This window comes from Mustela erminea, chromosome 1 (assembly GCF_009829155.1).
Source record: "Mustela erminea isolate mMusErm1 chromosome 1, mMusErm1.Pri, whole genome shotgun sequence".
Taxonomy (NCBI): domain Eukaryota; kingdom Metazoa; phylum Chordata; class Mammalia; order Carnivora; family Mustelidae; genus Mustela; species Mustela erminea.
In genome coordinates, this window is record NC_045614.1 from 108,510,822 (window position 1) to 108,519,048 (window position 8,227).

The 8,227-nt window shown below is 34.2% G+C and overlaps 1 pseudogene; it reads right to left on the reverse strand.

Moving 5' to 3' along the window:
* Nucleotides 1–534: 534 nt before the first annotated feature.
* Nucleotides 535–877, reverse strand: LOC116600939 (annotated as a pseudogene).
* Nucleotides 878–8,227: the final 7,350 nt, after the last annotated feature.

The window sequence follows — 8,227 nt, forward strand, 5'->3', positions numbered from 1 at the left end:
AGGGAAATGCACTGTGTATTTTAGAATGCTGAGCGTTGTTTCTGGTCTCTACCCACCACAAGATTCCCCACAATTGAGAGAGCCAAAAATGTCACCAGGCATTGCCAAATGTTCCCTGGTGGGGAAAAACGTGCCTGACTGAGAACTACCAAGTTAATGTAAGACATGTTCAGTAAAGTAATATAAGCAAAGTACTTTGGGTATTCAAAATAAGGAGAGAAATGTCTAGTTGGAAAAATCAGGAATGTTTTCACGAATAAATTGTTTAAGATGAAACATTATTAGTACTATGTCCAAGGCATGCTTGAAATTTTGGCTAAAATATCCATCCCTTGAGCTCTGAACAAGTTTGATTTGTTAATTTGAGCATGAGTGTTAGCAAAGGGTATTTATAAAGCTAAAGGGAAATTATACTATGAATATTTTCTAATATATAAATATCAAGGAAATAATGTTATTCTTTGGCTGATCATGGGTGTATGTGTGTTTAAAACAAGCTCTGGCTAATTTTATTAAAGAAAAATTTTACATGATTTACTTTTCACCAGTCTGTTTTGGAAGCTTCTAATGTTCTCAGAATCGCCTCAATCAATAGCCAATATCATACTCTGTAGTATTTCCCACACACTGTGCCCAATTCAATATTATTGACACCGTGGTAGTAGACACTAGTTTTGGCCAACGTGACATGGTATTCTATTTCAGATTTCTTCAAGGCTGGGCAGTTGTTGGCAAAGATGACTAGTTTGACTTAGCCATATCTGATCATTTTCAGAGTCTTCTTGTACCTTACCACATGCTTTCCACTTTATATGATGATATGGAACCTAGAGTTGATCGATTCCAGGGAATTTTTTGTCTTCTTCACAGCCACCATCTTCCTGCCTTGGGTGCAGGATGGCCCCAACCAAGAGCAGCTGTCAAAATGGTTGAGAGAAAGGAAGGAAAGAAGCTGTTTCTTTGTATATTTTCCAAGTAAATCTTTAGATTTGCAGTTTTTTTGCTCTCATCTTTAAAATGCAATTTGGTAATATTGTATATTTTCTTGATAAAATTCCTGTTTCATTGTATAATGACAATCTTAATTTCTAGTGTTCTTTTTTTTTTTTTTTGCTTTACTGTCTATTTTGTTATTACAGTAAAGTAAGCATTTCTTTAGTTAGACATTGTTTGATATTTTTTCCCACCTTCATGATTTCATCATTACTTATTTTTTATTATGTAAGGCTTTTCTTTTGTAAATAGTATATTTTGATGTTGTTCTTCCTTTAATCTATTCTTAGAGTCTTTTATTTCTTTTTAAAGATTTTATTTATTTATTTGTCAGAGAGAGAGAGAGAGTGAGCACAGGCAGACAGAGTAGCTGGCAGAGGCAGAGGGAGAAGCAGGCTCCCTGACTAGCAAGGACCCTGATGTGGGACTCGATCCCAAGATGCTGGGATCATGACCTGAGCCAACAACAGCCACTTAACTAACTAAGCCACCCAGACATCCCTCTAAGAGTCTTTCTTTTTTTTTCTTTTTAAGATTTTATTTATTTATTTGACAGACAGTGATCACAAGTAGGTAGAGAGGCAGGCAGAGAGAGAGAGAGAAAGGAAAGCAGGATCCATGCTGAGCAGAGAGCCCGATGCAGGGCTTCATCTCAGGATCCTGGGATAATGAACCTGAGCCAAAGGCAGAGGCTTTAACCCACTGAGCCAGCCAGGCGCCCCTGAGAGTCTTTTAATAGGCTATATTAGAGCGTTTATATTTAACTATCTTAAAATATTTACATATTGAATAATGATAACTTCAGACTTATTTCACCATCTGGATTTTATATAGAGAGAAACTATAGTGGTAACAGAATGGACTTCAGTCCCAGACTCTCTGAGTTCTAGCTATGTGACTTTAAGCAAATTATTTAGATCATTTGCATTGCCAGTGTCATAATCTAGAAAATGACATACTTATGATGCTTGTTGCCTGACACCATTGTAAGAATTAAATGTGAAAACACATTTAATACACTTACAATGCTGCTTAATTTTACTTTATGCAGTCAATGACTTTATTTGTATATGTAATTTTATACTTTCCATACTATGCTTTCTTTACATTTTTCCTTTCCTATTCTTCCATTGGATTAATCTTAGATAATATGTCTTATTCTTGTCCCTACCAATTTCAGTTTTACAGGGCCATTTATATTCTTCTGTGCTTACTTTTTTTTTTAAGATTTTATTTATTTATTTGACAGAGGGAGAGAGAGATCACAAGTAGGCAGAGAGACAGGCAGAGAGAGAGGGGAATCGGGCTCCCTGCTGAGCAGAGAGCCCGATGCAGGACTTGATCCCAGAACCCCAAGATCATGACCCGAGCGGAAGGCAGAGGCTCAACCCACTGAGCCACCCAGGTGCTCTTCTGTGGTTACTTTTAACTTCTAAAATTTACTTAAAGTTTAATCAATAGCTTTGATTTCCACACAATCAATACAAAGATTATAAGATTATTTAGTCACATATTTTCCAATATTTTCTTGCATCCCACTTCTTCCAGGACTTAAAATCTTTCTTCCTGAGGGAGGAGCCTGTCAGGGAAAAATTCTCTCAGTTTTTATTTATCTGAAATTCTCTTCATATGACCCTCATTCTTGAGAGATTAGCTGGACAGAGAATTATAGGTTGACAGTTACTCTCCACATTGTAAAGATATTGCATAATCTTGATCCCTATTGTTTTTATTGAGCTATCTATAGTTAGTCTAATTACAGTTCTTTTTTATGTTATGTCTTCTCAATTTTTGTTGTATTTTACATATTCTCTTTGATTTAATATTCTGAAGTTTTAATAAAACATGTCTAAACGTGGATTATTTATTCTTTATGGAGCTTATGCTTCTTGAAAATGAAGACATTTAATTCTGAAAATTCTCAACTATGTTGTGTTCAAACTATGTTGTTACTTTCCATATTGTCTCCTGTCAAACTCCTCTCAAATGTGTATTGGGCATTCATTCAGTCTATTCCCTCTGTCTCTGAACTTCTCTTCCATGTTTCTGTCTCACTGTTTCTGGACAGGGCTGCATTCCACTGGATTTTGCTGGAGCGTGCTGCATTCCAGATGATTTTCTCCAATTTATCTCTCAATTCTCTGGTTCACTCTTTAGTTCTTAATAATTTTCCCCAAACTCTTTTATTATGATATTTCGATAGACCTCCTTCTGTGAGATTTTCTTGTGATCCGATGATGGAATGTCTCTTTAGAATGTTTTCATGTTTGCTTTATTAAGTAGTCACAGATTTGGAATCAATTTTTATCTTAATTATTGAAACATGAGTTTCTCTATCTTGTAGTTATTGGTAACTTAGACTCTAATATTCAAAGACTTGAGTTCAGGTTTCTAAGTTTTCCTTTTTCTTTTTTTCCATCCAGAATCTAGCCAGGGAGAAGCTTCATTGCTGTTCAATTGCTTCACATGTCAGTGTATAGTTTTCATTCTACTTTAATTTTTCACCGAGGTTTCAATTCTCTTAGGGCTCCAGCTATACGTATCAATCTTTTTTTCAACTTCTTACATGAATGAACTAATGTTTGGTCATTAAATCCAAGCACTAGGTACACTGAGTCTGATACTCAATGCTTTTATCTATTGTGCCCTATGGTTTCCAGAGATTCAGCCCATGAACTTACCACTTTTCATTTTTACCACCTGGGGATTTTTATTCCATTTTGTTAGTTCAGTCACATATTTCATTTATTGTTGTTTTAAATCCAGCATCTCTAGTTGTTCATAGCGGGAGGAATTTTGTACTACTTTCACCCACTATTTTACCAGAATTGGATGGGCTACCACTGTCTATCCATTCTAAAAATTTGTATATGGAATGCTCACCATGGACAAGCTATTGTAGGAAAGTACAGTAATATTTTCAAAGAGCTTTTTTTTTTTAAGATTGTATTTATTTATTTGACAGACAGAGATCACAAGTAGGCAAAGAGGCAGGCAGAGAGAGAGAGGAAGAAAAGCAGGCCCCCTGCTGAGCAGAAAGTCCGATGTGGGGCCCGATCCCAGGATCCTGGAATCATGACCTGAGCTGAAGGCAGGGACCTAACCCACTGAGCCACCCAGGCACCTTTCAAAGAGCTTTTCATTCAAACTTCTGTTGATGGAAATGGCAACAGGATTCCTCCATTTTCAAGTGGTAGGAAAGCAGAGGGTTACTTAGTTTATTAAAAACATTCAGCTAACCTTACAGCAGAAACCCAGACATTTCTTCTGGCTTCACTTCTAGGACTTTCCGATTTCAAAGAGCAAAGATGAACATCTAGGTCATAATAATAAAACAAATCAAATATTGTGGTTCTAGAGATGTTACTAAGAAAAGAATTATGAGTAAAACATAAAGATGGTGAAATTATATTAAAGCTAGAGTTATTGATAGGTTCTTTGAAAACTCTAAAATAAAAGGAAAGTAAGTTTTTCATAGCCATTGAAATTCTGAGGTTCTCAATAATAATAATTTTTGATATTTATCATGCTGCATTCGTATGTACCACCCAAACATGAAATTTCCAATACAATATGCATGAATTCATTGATAAAATACCTTAAAGCAGAATATATTTCAGTATTCGTTGCTAAATCGTTTTGCCAAAGAAATTGATCAGTTAACACTTCATGTCAAGTGCTAGGTATTATCATGTAATTTCAAATTCCAGTCTAAAACTCTACCAATATTTTTAAAATGGGATAAAAAAATACGTTTATATTTTTAAAAGGCATTTGCTTCCTCTCTGTCCTTTCCTTCCTAAAATGAAGTGAAACTTAAGGCTTGAAATCCTAAATTATTTTCGTCATAGCTTTTTATCGATATGCCAGTTACAAGTAATATCTGAATACAAATTGTAATGAACAAATGGGTATGTTGTCAGGAAGCAGAAATAAAGTAACTGCATGAAGGAGCAAATGTAATTTAAAAATTACTCCTTATTCATTTACTGAGGAGTAAAAAGCTTATTAAAATCAAAAATTATAGTCACCATGGTTTAAGTCTTAAATCCATAAATTTCAGATGTGTTTTATGGCTTAGCTATTCTTCTAAGAGATGAGAACCATAAAGAGCTTTCAGACAGCCTCTCTTACTGCAGGCTCATCATATTCTTAATTGCTTTCTCTAAAAAATGAAACTGATCTATAAGTTAATAAGCAGATAGGATAATTTCTAATTTAGATCCCTAATTCCAAGCCCGCCTCAAAACTGAGCAAAGAAAAATATGCTCAGAGGGCATGATGGATCAGCAGATGGTGCTTACTTTAGCCTCGACTCTTGGGGCTGCAACACTGCGGACTAAGTCACAGATCAAAACCCAGTCTCTGCATACTTCTTGGGTTTCTCTTTGACTTTGGCAAAGTGCTAAAATGCTTCTTGATAATCAAACATATCTTTTAAGGAAGCTGGGACAGGATTCTGAGTATAGTAACCACTTATTTTCTCTAGAAATATGGAGTTTGTAAAGGATTTCTGCAGAGGTCTGATAATCGATCCTAACTAAATTGATGCTCTAAAAAGCAAAATGACTTTCCCAACTGCAAACAACTAATTAATTTCAAACAAGAATAAAACTCAGATTTTTTTTCTATATACCATGGGCTTCCTCATATACCAAAAATGTAGGATTAATAATTGAATACTGTTTCTTTTGTCACACTCTCTCTACTTCCTTAAAATCAGTACTATATATATAATTCCCTCTGGAATATATGACCAAAAAAAAAAAAGAAAGAAAGAAAAAAGTGGGACTCAACACTTTACAAAAAAAAACTAATGAGTTCCCGTTCTGGTATAGTTACATTAGCTGCCAATAGCTCAACCCTACTGTTGATAAGAGTTATAAAATCTAGGCAAAATAAACAAACAAAAACAACTCTGGACTATGGAAAGGAGTCTTGGTATGGAGAAGCAACACCATGGGGGAGTTTTCAGGGTTTCTTTGTTTATTTGTTTTCCCTTAGAATTATTGGAAAGTAAACCACAACTTCAGGTTGATATAGTGTGGAAGTTCCAACAACTTTTTTCTGGCCACAGGAAACAAAAAAAGAGAAAGATAGAAAGAAAGAAAAGAAGTAGGGGGATGTGGGCATATGGCAGAGATCCAGGGAAAGAATTGCTAATTCTGGTAATAAATTCTCATAAGTCCCAGCCCAACTAAGGACTGACTCAACCAGTGGAGTAAAGTTTTAAGAAACTGTTCTTTGACTTGAGCCACCATTCTCAGAAAATAAGATAAAATTTGTAATCTATATATAATTGAATTGATTGACCATTAAAAGGAGAGTAAAATTGTTTTCCAAAGAATTATAGCAGAATCCACAGTATAAAAATGAAGGATTCACAATTTTCCTGACATGATCCAAAATTAATTAACATACACAGAATTAGGAATTGTGAACTATTCTAAGGGCAAGGCAATCAACAGATGTCAACCTAAAATGACACAGATGTTGAAATGATATGATAAGATTTTAAAGTAGCTATTATACTGTGCTTTATGGGATAAAGAAAATAAATTAGAAAAGATAGGAAATTTCAGTAAAGAAATAGAAAACAACAAAGAAATTTTAGACCTAGCAGAATGGAAATGAGAGAGGAAAATGTCAGTGAACTTGAACATAGATCAACAGAAATTACCAATTTGAAGAAGAGAAAAAATAAGATTGGAAAAAATGAGTAAGTTCTCAGAGACCCTTGGGACAATCTAAAAAGGCTTAACATATGCATAATTGGTGTCCAGAAGGAAAAGAGGATTAAGGAGAGAAAAAAAAATATTTAAAAAAATGACCAAAGCCCTTATATTTTTAGAAAAAGAATACATACATATATATATATATATATATACACACACACACATACATTTACAGACTCAAGAAGGTCCATAAATCCCACGCAAGACAAACCCAAAGAAACCCATGTGAATAGAAATTATAATCAAGCTAACAAGCAAAGATAGTGAGAATATCTTGGAAACAGAGAAAAATGACACATTACATATAAGATAACAATTAAATTTCTGCAGAGTTCTTGGTACCATATGGATGAATTAACTTAAAATGAATTGCACCAAAGTACAGAAGCTAAAACTATCAAACTCTCAGAAAAAAAAAAAATATATATATATGTGTGTGTGTGTGTGTGTGTGTGTGTGTGTGTGTGTGTGTGAACTTTGTATCTTATTAAGCACAGTTTTGTGTTTTTGGTTTTTGGGGGGTTTTTTAGAGATGACAACTAAAACACAACTAACCATAGGGGAAAAAAAGATAAATTGGGCTTCATTAAAGTTTTAAAATTTTTGACTTAATTTTTTTGAAGATTTTATTTTTAAATAATCGCTACAACTGACATGGGGCTCAAGCACACAACACTGAGGTTAAGAGGTGCACAATCCTCCAACTGAGCCAGCCAAGCACCCCATAGAAATTTCTTGTACTTTTAAAAACACTGTCAAGAAAATGAAAAGACAACCAACACAGTAGAAGAATATGCTAGCAAATTATATATCTCATATGGGACTAAGTAGCCAGAATATATAAAGGGCTCATACAGAAAAAAGGCAAATATATATTTTTTTTAATGGCCAGGCAAAGGATTCAAATATATATTTCTCCCAAGAAGATACACAAATGATCAATAAGCACAAGAAAAGATGTCAAAAGTCATTGGTCATTAGGAAAGTACTAATCAAAACCACAAGGCAATACCACCTCACAGTAGAGGTGGTATTAGAATCAAAAAGTAGAATGGTTAGAATCAAAAGGTAAGATAATAACAAATGTTGGCAAGTATAGGGAAAAGTCAGAACCCTTGTTCATTGCTGATAAGAATGTAAAATAGTATAGCTGCTTTAGAAAACAGTGTGACATTTTCTCAAAACTTAAATATAGAGTTACCATTTGATCCAAGAATTCCAATCCTATGTATATACCCAACAGAAATTTAAACATATGTCCACAGAAGAATCTATATATGAATGTTCTTTGCAGCATTATTCATAAGGGCCAAAAGGTGGAAAGAATCCAAATGTCCATCAACTGATGAATGGATAAACACAATAAGGCATATCTCTACAATGGAGTATTATGTGGCCATAAAAAGGAGTGAAGTGATAATATTGCTACCATATTCATAAACTTTGAAAACATTATGTGAAGTCAAAGAAGCCAATCACAAGGACTACATATGCTACAA